This window comes from Oryctolagus cuniculus, chromosome 15 (assembly GCF_051225735.1).
Source record: "Oryctolagus cuniculus isolate XC-2025 breed Fujian yellow rabbit chromosome 15, ASM5122573v1, whole genome shotgun sequence".
Classification (NCBI taxonomy): Eukaryota; Metazoa; Chordata; class Mammalia; order Lagomorpha; family Leporidae; genus Oryctolagus; species Oryctolagus cuniculus.
In genome coordinates, this window is record NC_142881.1 from 2,778,504 (window position 1) to 2,793,391 (window position 14,888).

The 14,888-nt window shown below is 47.7% G+C and overlaps 1 long non-coding RNA gene across 15 annotated transcripts in view; it reads left to right on the plus strand.

Annotated features, from left to right (window-relative positions):
• The first annotated feature begins 1,484 nt into the window (after positions 1-1,484).
• Positions 1,485-14,888, plus strand: part of LOC127488260 (uncharacterized) — a 34,709-nt gene continuing 21,305 nt past the window's right edge. For 2 of the 15 annotated variants that reach the window (XR_016221424.1, XR_016221423.1), the window contains exons 1-5: positions 2,003-2,627; positions 12,560-12,607; positions 12,789-12,930; positions 13,884-14,009; positions 14,386-14,461. This is a non-coding gene — a long non-coding RNA (uncharacterized LOC127488260). Of the gene's footprint in view, positions 1,807-1,980; positions 2,780-12,559; positions 12,608-12,788; positions 12,931-13,419; positions 13,552-13,883; positions 14,010-14,277; positions 14,462-14,888 lie in introns of those variants that run through there. The other 13 variants (XR_016221417.1, XR_016221418.1, XR_016221428.1 and 10 more) reach the window with 12 other exon arrangements.

Genomic DNA, 14,888 nt, shown 5'->3' on the forward strand with positions numbered 1-14,888 from the left:
TTAGCCCCTTTTCTCTTAGGAAAACACATTATGACTTTGTACAAGCCTTGATCGATTTCTTAAGAGGCCTTATCTGATTGCTTTTATATTCTATTGATTTTTCTGAATTAAGTTTTATGGCCCTCAATTATTTTCGTGTATGATTGTTCACATCTACGTATGGTGCGCCATATAATTACACAGTGGCATGATTATGTTCTAGTTGATAATCCCATTTTAATATACGGCACTTTCCCTTTTTATGGAGATTATCTTCCATATGCAGACCGATCTGTTGAATCCCGTGCAACAAAGATAAACCCAAATCACAGAAGCACTTGCTCACTGTAGAGGCCACTATCACGCATTTGTGACATCTTGACAGAAGCGTTTATTGCAAAGTGTTGTGATCATCAGCTTCATTAGGAGAGCGTTTAACAATCATAGGAGATGATTTTTATAAACCTGCTGTTCTGCTGACTGGGGGATACCACTATCACAGCACAATTAAGTTTCAAATGGGTTTTGAACGCTGATGGCTAATATAATTCAGCCCTAGCAGTCGACTGTTGCATTATACAATCATTTATCATTCGAGGGGAAATCCTGACAGAGCTCAAAAGTCGAGCCCGCGACGAAGCTGTCTCCCTCCACGTGGTCTTTGGGAGCCAAGCGAGTCCCCTTCAGGTGGCGTCTGAAGAAGTTAAGACAAAAGCAATCGGCGGAAGAGAAGTTTAATCAATGTATTAAACACGGCGCGTGCTGGAAGATATTTTTCTTATATAGTACATGTCTATCAAAGCTGTCATAAGTGACACTACAAATGTCGGAATGCTTTACGGCCAATAGATGGCTGCTATTGTTCTAGGCATTTGGAACCTTTTATGAATATAAATGGATGGGGAGAGGCATCGCAGGATCTGTTTGCCCTCCTAAAATAATTTATATTCCGCACAGTGCATGGCTGACTGATTTCCTCCCAACATTACAAAGTGCTTGTGTTATTTCATATTGCTGAAATTTGTATTATTATTTTCTACATAAGAGAAGTCTTTTGATCTGCATTTATTAAGGAGAAAGAGAGGCCCAAGCTTAACCCAATCTGACACAAACGCTGCGATATGTTCATTTTCTTCCACTACAAATTCAATACATTCATATTCAGAATCCTTTATCTAATAGTGCTTATTAGATTGTTTTGGCTACAGCTGCGAAGCAATATATCACTGAAAAATAATAGGTATGTCTTTTTCAGACGATGATGTGATTTGCTTTAGCCACGCTAGCATGAAAATCTGTGCCATTTATTAATAAAAGACCATGTTAGATGAACTAACCTGCCTGACAGTGCTGAGAACAAAAGAGCTAATTTCTCTTTTGTTTGTTAGAGCACTCCGGTGCTATCGCAGGGTGACGAAGGGTCAGAGAGCGCCGGAGCTCAGCTCTGCTTCCTGCTTAATGATTTGTTTTACAGCATCTAATAAATTTTCAAACATGCATCAACATATTACTGATAAGGAATCTGGAAATGCAAACACAGACGATTTCCAGTTTAAGACGTGATCAAATTTTTATCATTGAGTCAATAGACCGGTCCTGTTTTAATTTTTAATAAGCAGGGCTCCGAGGTGTGGTGTGCAGAGGCTCTCGCGTGCGGCTCAGGGCCTCTGCAGGTCCTCGCGCCATCAGTCTGCTGCGGAACATTCGCTAGTTAACGGCTGTGCGAGTTCGCCGATCGTTGGCCGGGTACCCAGGGAGCCGTGTGCACGTCGATTGGCGATGCTGGTGCTTCGCAGGAGAGAAGTCAGAGGCCTGATTTCCTTCCTGGTGAGTAGAGAGAAGGCTTATAAAAGAGCCATTTTTCTCGACCTGGGATGTCCCAGGGACGTCCCACAGGCACGTCTGTCCTGGAAGCTCAGGGCACAGGCGGTGGAGCGGAGGCCTCCTGGTGGGGCGAGCCCAGGACCGGGGCCCCAGGTCCCCTCTTTAAGTTATTTTTCCTTCACCGCTACTAATTGAGCGCTTTTCTGATGGGCTGTCTCAGCTGCACGCAAGGCAGGGATTTGGGGAGGGCTGCGCCGGGGAGAGGAGCCCTCCGTTCTCCAGGCCACGCCGTCACGTGGCAGGAAGTGTCGTGCGGTGCTCTGGAAAACTCCACCGTGAAATATGTCATTTCCCAAATCTCAGAAACAGAGACGGGAGGGCTGAGGAAGAAATTCTTTTCTGGATTAGGCTTGGAAACCAGATCCAATGCATCCTTGGCTTTTACGGCCGTGAGTCGCCAAAGCTTTCCAGAGGCCAATGAAAACAAACGGAGACCTCCAGTAAAAGCTGTGTCGAATGGTGTTAATATTAAATACACTCGGGCGCATACCGATAATGAAATACCAAGTCAGGGAAAGAGTTGCTTAAATATATATCCCTTCTATGAGCAACAGCTGTACCGTTTCTTTAAAAAAACAACCTGGATGCAATGCTTGGAGGAGAGACTAAGGTGCCGGATCTCGCTCCCGGGGGATGAGGAGTGGCCAGTGACCTGAGGAGCTCCCACCCCCGCTACGAGCTTGCCTGCGCATGGTACAGGGAACAGGAGCTTCTCTCCTGTCATCAAATATTTGGCTCCCTTCTTCTCACATCCAGGACTGAAGGTGAGTGGATCGAGGCTGTTCCGCCCCCTGCTCCATTCCTGGAGAGGTGATGGCTGAGGACTTTGCCTCGAGGAGGAGTCGGAGCCACAGCTGAAGAGGTCGGCACAGAGCGAGGAGCAGCGAGGTGGGCTCCTCAAGTGTCTTGAGGGCAAGTGAGTTTGTCTTCAACAGTGGATAATTCTTCGACCTGGTCACACGTGGGGTGCCACCTCGACAGGCGGGTCTCATCACCCATTTCCAAGGGTTTGTGGCATTTGGGAGGAGGGCTGGGTTGCAGCCAGGGTGCAGGGCTGCTCAGAACAGCCTGGCAGGGGAGGGCGGTGCTGGGGCCTGGCAGTACTGGTGAGGGCAAGCCCATTGCCTCCCTCCTCTGACGCATTTTACAGCCATTCTGTGCCGAGTCTGCTTGGGCCATGTGGGCCGCAAGATAAGTTAGGGGATTTCTGGCTGTTGGCTGCTTGTTCCGCAAGGCTCCCTGGAGAGTCAAGGAGGCGAACACCCTGGAATCAGCACCTTGAGTCTCCACCATGGTGGAGACACACCTGCCCCGGCCTGCCGCAGCCTGCCTTCTCCTGGAGTCGTTAGCGGGGGAGTAGCCCCTGCGTCCATCCTCTGGGGGCTGGTCTGGGAGCGCAGCAGAGCCCTAGGAGACTCGGGGCCCTGGGGAGGGTTCACATCTCCTGGCTTCCCGCAGAGGCTCGCTGAGGGCCCGTGTGGGAGCCAGGAGCTGTAGTGATCAACAGCTGCAATCAATGGAATGTGTATTTGGCTGTCATTTACGGTGGAGAATGTTCTCTTACTGGGTTGACTCTTTGCAAACACACGTGTTGAGGCTCTGTTGAATTAATCTATGAGTGTGTGTGCGTGGTTTCCTTTTAGAGACATTGTATTGGTAAAACATCAATATTTTTCTATTGTTAAATTACTATAGCTGCCGGCGCCGCGGCTCACTAGGCTAATCCTCCACCTAGCGGCACCGGGCACACCGGGTTCTAATCCCAGTCGGGGCGCCGGATTCTGTCCTGGTTGCCCCTCTTCCAGGCCAGCTCTCTGCTGTGGCCCGGGAAGGCAGTGGAGGATGGCCCAAGTGCTTGGGCCCTGCACCCCCATGGGAGACCAGGAGAGGCGCCTGGCTCCTGCCTTCGGATTGGCATGGTGGGCCGGCCGCAGCATGCCAGCCATGGTGGCCATTGGAGGGTGAACCAACGGCAAAAGGAAGACCTTTCTCTCTGTCTCTCTCTCTCTCACTATCCACTCTACCTGTCAAAAAAAGATTATTATAGCTTATTATAACAATCAGTGTTCATGTCAAGACCACAAATTATTGGGATTTAAAAATACAGCTCTAACATCCTCTTTGAAACTAAGCATTGAATTATAGTCATTTGTCTTGTAAGCCAACCAGCTTCTAAGTGATGGAATTCTTACTTTTTTCATTTAAAAGTGAAAGGATAAATCTTAGGAAGCAAAAATTCACTAGTGTTTTAAACATAGAATAGTGTTTTTTGCAGGGAATGATAAACAGTTAAAACGAAGCATTCCATGTGAACATACTCGAAAGAGGCATAAAACTTAGAGAAATGGGAAAAGGTTGGGGATGATGCCAAATAAATCCTGGCCATCAGCGTTTACAGAGCTGCAAAACTCGTGGTTTTAAATAGAATGGGCTAGTAGGAAACATACCTGGGAGAGTATGACAATCTTTCCTAAGTAGTAAATATGCTTCTTTGCTCATTCCACGTGCTGAGTAGCCGTGCTTCCCTGGGTGGGTGCGCCACACTTCCTGTGTTTATGCGACACCTTGAGACCCCCGTCCACACTTGGTCTGTCATAAATAACGCTGCAGTAGACATCTGGGTGTTATTTCTGCACACGGTTACTTCCTGAAGACAAATTCCAACACGGAAAGTAGTTAGCTAAGATACAAGCATTTGCAGGTCTTGGGTGTATTTTCACACGCCTCTCAGGTCATGGAGATTGACATGCCGCCCAAGATGGGGGGAAGTTGGCGGTCTGTATCCCTGCTCCTCCCCAGCCTTCTTCCGCTTGCTTGGCCTTGGGAGATTCTCAGAACAAGTTACAGTATTGTTACAGTATCGGTGTTTTTATGTCTTCGTGATGGAATCGTTTTGTGAATAGTCCCATCACCTGTATGCTTATCTGGCCTTAGTGTTTATTCCAGCACTTTATATACATTTATTATAGAAAGCTTTGGTGCTATATTTTTATCCACCTTTTCTTATGCTGAAGAACACCTTTCAACACACTTTTCTCTAAGTTTTCTAAGTGAAAAGCTTTCCTTGGCTTGCACATTGAAGAAAGTTTCCCCGTTGATTTTATCCAAATGTTTAAGGCTTGTTTTTAAAAATATCTATATGTGTCCTGGACATAAGTTCTTTATCAAGTACAGAACTTGCAAATATTTTTTCTCAGCCATTGGCTTGGCTTTTAACTTTGCTAATGGCATCTCTAGAGAAGTGCAAGTTTGGGACATTGGTTATACGTCTATTTGCCAGAATTTTGTCTTATTTTCCTTTTGTGTTCCACAAAGTGTGGTAGATTTTGCATTTAGATATATGACCCATTCTGAGCTAATTTTTCATATTGCTTTAAGTCGGAGCCAGCAATTCTCCTCTTTCTCATGTGACTGTTTCCACACCACTGGTTGAAAAGTCTATTCTTTTTTCAATTGAAGTATCTTTTCCCCTTTGTTAAAAGGTGGCCATATATATAAGGGATCTTTAACAACTTCATGGAAAATATATATTATTAAAAACTGTGCATGAATCGCAAATTTCTTGTACCGCTCCATTTCCATGAACTTGTTGAAGTGTGCTTGTGTGTGGGTCTCTGTACTCCTCATTTCTTCCACTGTGCCTGTTCCTGTCCTTGTGTCAACATTTCAATGATATCTTTATTATAGCTTTGTAGACACTGCAGTGCCAGATAGTGTAATTCCTCCTTTTCTTCCTTGTTAAAACTTATTTAGCTATTCTAGCTCTCTTGTATTTTCATATAAAATTCAGAATCAGTTTGTCAATTTGGACAAAAAAAGACATGCTGAGTTTAGATTGATACTGCCTTGATTTATAAATTAAATAGGAGGAAATTAACTTTTAATAACAATGAGACTTCTAATCCATGAACATGGTCTATCTTTCCATTTATCTATGTTTTCTTTATCTCACCAGCAAGGCATAGTTTTCTACAAATAGGTCATGTCCATGTTTGTTTAAAATTTTCCATAAGTATTTATTTCAGATGCTATTATGAATACAATTTTAAGATTTACATTTAAATTTTTTAAAAAAATTTATTTGATAGATAGAGCTAGACAGTGAGAGAGAGAGACAGAGAGAAAGGTCTTCCATCTGCTGGTTCACTCTCCAGATGGCCACAATGGCCGGAGCTGCACCGATCTAGAGCCAGGAGCCTGGAGCTTCCTCTGGGTCTCCCACATGGGTGCAGGGGCCCAGGGACTTGGGCCATCTTCTACTGCTTTCCCAGGCCATAGCAGAGAGCTGGATCGGAAGTGGAGCAGCTGGGTCCCAAACTGGCGCCCATATGGTATGGTATGCCAGCACCGCAGGTGGTGGCTTTACCCGCTACAGCGCAGCTCCCCACCCCCGCATTTTGTAAGTTTTCCTATCTACTTGTTTCTATAACATTTTATACTTTCTCCTTTTCACTATGCTCTCTCTCTCTCTCTCACTCACACTCACACTTTCTTTCTCTTCCCTCCCTCATCAGACTGGCTAGGACTCCAGTGCAAGGCTTACTGTAGGCGGTGAGGACGAACACCTTTGCTGTACTCGCAGTCTTAGAGGGGAAGTAATTACATCTTTCATCATCAGAGGTTACGTGAATAGCAGGGCTTTCATAGGTGTCAGTGCCTTTCTGTTGAACAGATTTTAATTTCATGCTTTTTTTTTCTTGTTCTGGTGTCTGTATAACAGATATTTTCCTACCTTAAAGTCATACAGACGGGGTCAGTGTTGTGGTTCAATAGGTTAAACTACTGCCTGTGCTGTGGAATCCCATATGAACGCTCCAATTCTGATCCAGCTTCCTGCTAACATGCCTGCGAAAGCCGGAGAAGGTGAGCCAAGAGCTTGGGTCCCTGTCCCCTGTGTGGGAGACTAGAAAGAACTCCCAGCTCTGGCTCTGCCCCTGTTCTTGGGACCATTTGCAGGAGTGAACCAGCAGATGGAAGATTTCTATCTGTCTCTCCCCCTTTCATAATTCTGCCTTTCAAATAAGTAAATCCTTAAAAATAAGGGGAAAAATCCACAAAGACAGTCTTCTATGCTGTCTCCTGGAGGTTTTCTTGTTTTACCTTTTGTGTTAAGATCTGGAGATCTGGAAGTGATATTTTCCCCTGTGGTGTGAGGGATGCGATGAGATGCTACTTTTTCCCATATAGATAAACACGTGTAATGTGTTGCATAGCACACTCTTCCTGTTCTGTCTCAGCATTGTCTCTGTCGTAAAGCCAGGGACCACACCTAAGAGTGCCCCTCTACACTCCCAATTCTATTCACTGCCCTGTTTGTCAGTCCACGTGCCAGATCCACTCCACCAGAAGTAAGACTGCTTAAAAAGTCTTGCAGGTGAGAAACCATTGACCGATTTGGTTTTTCTTCTGTAAGATCGCATTGTCTCTCCTTGGCCTTCCGTCATTCCAAACAAATATTAAAATAAGCTTCTTGGTTTCCACACAAGATGAGTTAGGATTTTGATTGAGATAACATCAAATCTCTAGATCAATTCAGGAAAAACTGACAACCTTATAACACCGAACAGCCTAAGTGTGGGGAGCAGCCTGGACTGGACTGAGTTACTGGAATTAAGACTTATTCTATGCATCTGCTCTCCCACAATATGGCGCTGGGAGAGAAGTAAACAGCTTCCGCACAGCTGCCTCCAGTTCAACCAATAAACTGTAGGACTTGCTCCTGATTGGAGGAGAGCAGCGTACTCGGCGTGTGGGCAGCCGAGTTGGGATTGGCGGAGGAGGACTATAAAGGAGGAGAGAGACGGCATGCACCGGGAACATCTATGGGGAACATCTATGGGGAACATCTAGCTGAAGGAACACCCGTGCAGCCCCCGAGCGAGCCGGCCGGCGGTGTGCCGCTCCCCTGCGGAAGTGGGGAATGTGGCCAGGGGGAACTGCCCTTCCACGGAGGTGGAAGGGATAGTAGCCAACCCGGGAAGAACCAGCAGCAAACCCGGGGAGGGCCGAGCAGACGAAAGAACAGCGCAGGGTCCTGTGTCGTTCCTCCATGAAGAGGGGGAGCGACATAATGGTGCCGTGACTCGGATAGGAAACCTAGGACGGATAGCAAACTTAGGAGGGAAGAAACGGGAAGAACTGGGAAAATACCGGAGAGAGAGACTAGCAAAGAGCCTAGGTGCCGGAAGAAGCTATTGAAAGCCTAGGCATAGACTCAGATACGGACTACGGGGGGAAGCTGGGAGAAATCTCTAAGGTCAAAAGAGAAAGTGAAAGCTAGAACAAACAGACTCGGATGCGGACTGTGGGGAGAGGCCAGGAGAAATGAGGGAGGAGTATTGTTGGAGGAAAGTTTGGGGAAACATACCGGGTAGAGAAAAATGTTAGGGAAATTGAAGCCGCGGGGGGCAGGCCAAGGCGGACACGAAAGCCACTTTGGGATTCTCAAGTTAGCCCGGGAATAGGGGGCGAAAAGTTGAAACCAGAAGCTGAAACGTGAGCCTGGTTGGGATCCGTCTGATTAGCCCGGGGAGCAAAGGACGGGAAGCCAAACCGTGGGGCGGAGACGTATGCTGGGTTGAATTCGCCAGGCTAGCCCGGGGAACTTAGATTGAATGCTAGTGGCGGACACGTAAGCTACGCTGTGTGACTCGCGGAGGCTGCCGTGCGCAGAGAGAGCGTGCGGGGCACAAGTAGATAGGGAACGGGGCTGGCGCGAGGCCGTGGTTCAGACGCAAAAGGGTTAAGTGCGAGACTGCGGAGTGTGCGCGCAAAGCGGGCTGAAGCGGCTCAGCCGGAAAGCCGCGGAGAAATAGCCTTGGGGCGGAGCCTGCCGGCAGGGCGAGGCACCAGGAAGCTGCAGGGATAAGAGAAATAGAAGTTTAGAAGCAAAGTGAGAGAAATAGGAATGCTGGAAGATAGAAGTAAAATGGGAGAAATAGGAATGCCCGGAGATAGAGAAATAGAGAAATAGAAAGGCCTCCCCTCAACCTGGCAACGAGAAAGCTTGGATTCGGTCTGCCTGATTAAGTGAGGCGATGAGCACCTGCGGGCAGCTAGCAGCTTATGCGCCGCAGGTCACCGAAGACAGGCACGAATTAACATCAGTAAGGCTTCCCCACAATACAACAATGAGAAAGCTTGGATTCGGTCTGCCTAATTAAGGCGGTAAGCACCAGCAAGCAGCTCGACCAGAGTATGAGCTGCAGGTCACCGAAGATAGGCACGAACCAACACTAATAAGTCTCCCCCACAATACGGCAATGAGAAGGCTTGGATTCGGTTTGCCTGATAGGGCTTGTAAGCCCCTGCAGGCTCGACCAGAGCATGCGCTGCAGGGCACCGAACACAGGCACGCATCAGCGCCTAAAAACCTCCTCACAACATGGCGAAGAGAGGACCCGGATTCGGTTTGCCTGATTGATAGGACTTGTAAGAGCCTGTGGCAACTCTAGCAAGTAGAGCAGAGTGTGTGCCACGGGGCACCGAAGACAGGCGCGTATCAACACCAAAAAATAAAAAGAAAGGGGGATCTGTGGGGAGCAGCCCGGACTGGACTGAGTTACTGGAATTAAGACTTATTCTATGCATCTGCTCTCCCACAATATGGCGCTGGGAGAGAAGTAAACAGCTTCCGCACAGCTGCCTCCAGTTCAACCAATAAACTGTAGGACTTGCTCCTGATTGGAGGAGAGCAGCGTACTCGGCGTGTGGGCAGCCGAGTTGGGATTGGCGGAGGAGGACTATAAAGGAGGAGAGAGACGGCATGCACCGGGAACATCTATGGGGAACATCTATGGGGAACATCTAGCTGAAGGAACACCCGTGCAGCCCCCGAGCGAGCCGGCCGGCGGTGTGCCGCTCCCCTGCGGAAGTGGGGAATGTGGCCAGGGGGAACTGCCCTTCCACGGAGGTGGAAGGGATAGTAGCCAACCCGAGAAGAACCAGCAGCAAACCCGGGGAGGGCCGAGCAGACGAAAGAACAGCGCAGGGTCCTGTGTCGTTCCTCCACGAAGAGGGGGAGCGACACCTAAGTTATAATTCAAACCTTCAAACCTTTTGTTACATTTTTGGTTTAATGTTCTTATTTATATGAATGCCTTTGTAAACTGGAACTCAGTTTTTTTCTAAGAATATTGAAGTGTGTTTGATTTTATTAGTTGAAGCATGTGAAATCGCCAGTTTTCAATTCCACAATGGGGATTTCATGTGATTCGATCTGTGGCATTGGCCTTGCCCAGTCCAGTATTTTTTTTTTTAGAAAGCTTTTATTTAATAAACACAGATTTCATAGGTACAGCTTTAGGAATATAGTGGTTCTTACCCCCATACACGCCCTCCCAGTCCCACTCCTGTCCCACCTCCTACTCCCTCTCCCATTCCATTCTTCATTAAGATTCATTTTAATTATCTTTATATATAGAGGATCAACTCTATACTAAGTAAAGATCTTAACAATTGGTACCCACACAGACACACAAAGTATAAAGTAAAGTTTGAAGACAAGTTTTACTGTTAATTCTCACAGTACAGCACATTAAGGACAGAGATCCTACATGGGGAGCAAGTGCACAGTGACTCCTGTTGCTGATTTAACGATCGACACTCTTATTTATGACGTCAGAGATCACCCAGTCCAATATTAATACTAATATTTTGTCTATATATTCTTTTGTATTAATTAAGTGTAAAAATGTGGCATGTGAAATCATACAAGTTGTATCTTTCTAATTCTTTTTGTTTTTCATGGATCATTGCTCTGATAAAGACTTTAGCAAAACATTGAATAGAAGTTGGCACTGTCTTTGTTTATGGTCACCGAGGAAAAGCTGTGTGACTCGGGTATTTTTAGTTACACTCCGGTACTAGCACTGTGTACTGATGGCGGATGTTCCAAGTTTGGTGTTGTGGGCTTTTACAGGTTGCACCTGTGCCCTCCCCACGTGGCCACCCCTCCCCTGCTCCCTCCGTGCTTCCTGGCTCCCGTCACACATCTGCATCTTGGGTTCCAGATCCCGAGTCTTGCAACTGCTTTGGAGCCCTGGTTTACAGCATGGTTCTTGCCATTCTGCATTCCCAGCCACAGTGCAGGGCAGTGTTAGTCACTCCATATGCGAACGCTTCCTCTTTGAGGCTTTCTAACAGTCATGTGGTCCTGTCTCACTGTGATCTGCGTGTGCGTTTCTCATGACTGACACTCTTGAGCATTTCATTCTATGTTTATTTTACAGCTTACAACGTCTTTGGTGAAGCCTTCTCACTTTAGCTTATTTTTTAAATGTTTTATCCTATTTATTTGAAAGGCAAAGTTATATATCTATATCTATATCTGTCTATCTAGAGAGAGAGAGAGAGAGAGAGAGAGAGAATTCCATCTGCTGGTTCACTCCCCAGATGGCCACAATAGCCAGGGCTGGACCAGACCAAGCCAGGAGCCAGGGGCCAGGAGCTTCTTCTGGGTCTCCCATGTGGGTACAGGGAATCAAGTACTCGGGCATCTTCTGCTGCTTTCCCAGTTGCATCAGCAGGGAGCTGGATTGGAAGTGGAGCAGCTGGGACTTGAACCAGCACTCATTTGAAGTGTCAGCATTGCAGGTGATGGCTTTTACTCACTATGCCATAACACCACCCCCAAGTTTGGCATTATTTTAAACTGACTTTTTATTTTACTTATTGTTTAATTTTGAGAAGTTTTCAACATATTTTAGACACAAATCCTTAGATAAGTGATTTGCAAATATGTCTTCCTTCTCAGTGGCTTCTCTCATTGTCTCATGGCAGGCTTTTGACAATCTAACACTCTTTAATAAATTTTGTTTTTATTTATTTGAAAAGCACAGAGACAAAGATAGAATAGAGATAGAGGGAGGGCAAGAGCAAGAGAGCGAGTGAGCGAGAGCTGTCTCCCATCTGTTGGTTTCCTTCCCAAATGCCCACGATGGCCAGGGCTGGGTCTGGCTGGAGCCAGGAGCCGGGAGCCAGGAGCCATTTCTCCCACGTGGGTGGCAGGAAGCCAGTACTTGATCATCACCTGCTGCCCTGAGAGCGCAGGAAACTGGAATCAGCGTGGAGCTGGAACCTGAACCCAGAGACTCCAATATGAGATGCAGGTGTCCCAAGTGGTATCTTAGCTGCTGCATCAATGCCCACCCCTCATTCTAATTTTTGAATATGGAAAGACAAAGCATCTAGAATGGCCAAGCCATTTTTTAAAAGGAAAAAAACCAAGTGGGAGAACTTGATTTCAAGATGTATTGTAATCAAGACAGCTTAGCTTTGACAGGAGAGTAAACACCCGGAACAATAGAACAGTGAGACAATTTAACACTGACATAATATCTGCCAATAACGCTGCTGGGGTTTTGACTGGCATTGCATTGCTTTATGGGTGAAATCGGGGAGAACTGACAGCTGTGCAGTGGTGAGGCTGTCAGTCTTCGAGCACGCGATATCTTTCCACTGGGTTGTGTCCTCTCTGATGTGTCCGATCAGTATTTTGCAGCATTCAATAGAGAACACGCAGAGATTTTGTTAGATTTAGACCCACGTACTTAATTTTTCTGGTGCTTCTTAAAGTGGCATTTAAGAATTCAATATCCAATTGTCCGTTGCTAGCTACAGAAACGAAGATGATTTTTGTGTGTTGACTCAATGTCCTACAGGCTTGAAACTCGTCCACTATTTCTAACTTTTGTAGATTCTCTGGGATTTTCCATGTGGACAGGCATGTCGCTGCTGACCAGAGGTAATTCATTGCTTTTCACCCAATCTCTGCTCCCTTCTCTGGCCTGCTTGCCCTCCGCCTTCCATGGAGACGTCGAACGGGAGCACGTCCACTTTTTCTCCGCTAAGGGACGGCGTCGTGTTTCTGTGTTGGCTGTGGGTCCTTTTATCCTCGATTTAATCCACTGGTCACTGTTTGTTAGTTTAAGGAAGCTCTCTTCTGCTCCCCGTTTGCTGGAGGCGTCTACCAGGAACGTGTGTTGGATTTTCTCCGTGGGATGATCCCATGGCGCATTGAGCGCATGGGTCGCAGTCTCCACTCTTCTGATGAAGGCCACACCTGAGGTTTGAACCACGTCTCCCGGTCTCAGCAGTGCGACCTTGAATCTCCCGTGCCTCTGCTCTGTCACTGTGGCCCCTGAGGGTCCCTGCCCTCACCCTAGACGTTTAGGGACTCTTCACTAACATCACGAGGGCTTGAGCTCCTTTCCTGTGGATGGAACTTTGGCTCCCAGTGGCAGCAGAGGACAGCCCCCTTGTGCTTCTGCTGTGCCCTCAGCCCAGGTGCCCCCTTGGCTGCTTTTGGGAAGTTTTTGGAGGAAAGAGTGAGCCCATGAGAAGGTGTCCCCCTGCCCAGGGGGTTCACACCAGGCCACCAGGGGCTTCACACCAGGCCACCAGGGGCTTCACACCATGCCACCAGGGGGTTCACACCAGGCCACCAGGAGGTTCACACCAGGCCACCCGTGGCAGGAGGCCACTCTCCAGGCTGTCACCTTGCTCACTCCACCCTTCTGACAGCGAGCGGTCCTGGGGTCTCTTCTCTCCCTGCAGGCACCGTGCCTTCCGCTGAGCCCCAGGGGTTGCTCTGCTATGGCCTCTGCTTGCCCCAGGGACCAACAATTGCTCTGGGTTTGAACTTGGTCCCCTTCCTGTTGAAGGGGACAGCAGGCCTCTCCCAGGTGTCCATGTTTCAAGGTAGAGGCTACGAGTCTCTTCACCAAGTGTCTGCTGTTTCTCAGAAATGATGAATGTGTAAAATCCTGTCAAATGCCTCCTGTGCGTCTCTTGAGATGATTGTGTTCTTTGCTCTATTCGTACGGTGGCTGGTATGTGTGTCTGTACACACATACACAGTGTGCATGTGCACGCATATTTGTCTGTCTAAAAATGTGGACTGCATGTGGAGCAATCACAGGCGTAGAGGGGACTGGGTTTTCAGCCAAGGGGGGTGCGTGGCTCTCCTCCCACCTCCGCCCCGTGCTCTCTGAGTATCTCAGGGTTCCTCTCGGCCGCAGGCGCACTCCTCCCCGCAGCCCCCAGAATCTGGACATCGAGCCTGAGTCCTCGCCGCCTCTCCACCCACGCCGCTGGAGTTTGCAGATGTCAACGGCTTTCAGCGGGAAGGGCCCTGCCAGCATCAGGTGCCGCGTTTCGTTCTCTCCCCCTCCCCCTCCCCCTCCCTATTTTTTTATGGAAAAATTGAGTAAAAAGTATGAGTTCATTTTGGCGCAAAAGAAAATTGGTGCCTTTAATTTTATTTTCATAATACATGTAAAATGTGTATTACGAAAAAAGCTGATGCATGACTTTCAAAATTTTTGTGCACCAACATAAATTCATACTTTTAGTTCCATTTTCTGTGAACTTTTAGAAATGCTTATTTATTGGTCAATTGTGTTCATTCAAAAGGCAGAGAGAGAGAGAGAGAGAGCGAGCTCCATTTGCTGTTTCACTCGTGCAGATGTCCAAGCAGCTGATTCTGGACCAGAGCTGGGCATTCAATCTGGGTTCCCACAGGTGTGGCAGGGACCCAGGCCCCTGAACCAGAACCTGCTGCCCTCCAGAGTGTGATGAACAGGAAGCCGGAATCAGGGTAAGAGGTGGAGCTTGACCCCAGACGTTTCCACGTGGGATGCAGGCACCCCAAGCAGCCCTTACTGCTATGCAGATGCCCACCCTGTCCTGAACCTTTTGAAGTACCCTTGTGAGCAACTCATTTGCATCTAAGTGAATCTGTCCATCTATTGCTTATCTGTCTGTCTTCTAATCAATTGCAGACTGGTAGGTCACACTGACGCACCCACTCGCATCCACATCACCTGTCCTCCACTCTCCATCCACGTTTGAAACTCTCTCCTCCAAGCCTGGAGGCCCCGGCTTTGTTTTGCTTGCTATTGTTCTGTAGTTGTTCAGTTCACAGGACAGACTGATCTCTCATTCCCACGTGGGTGCCCTCCATGTCCTGTCTGTGCCCTCCTCTTTCCCTGACCCCCCAACCCCGCTTGCCCCCTACAGCCCCC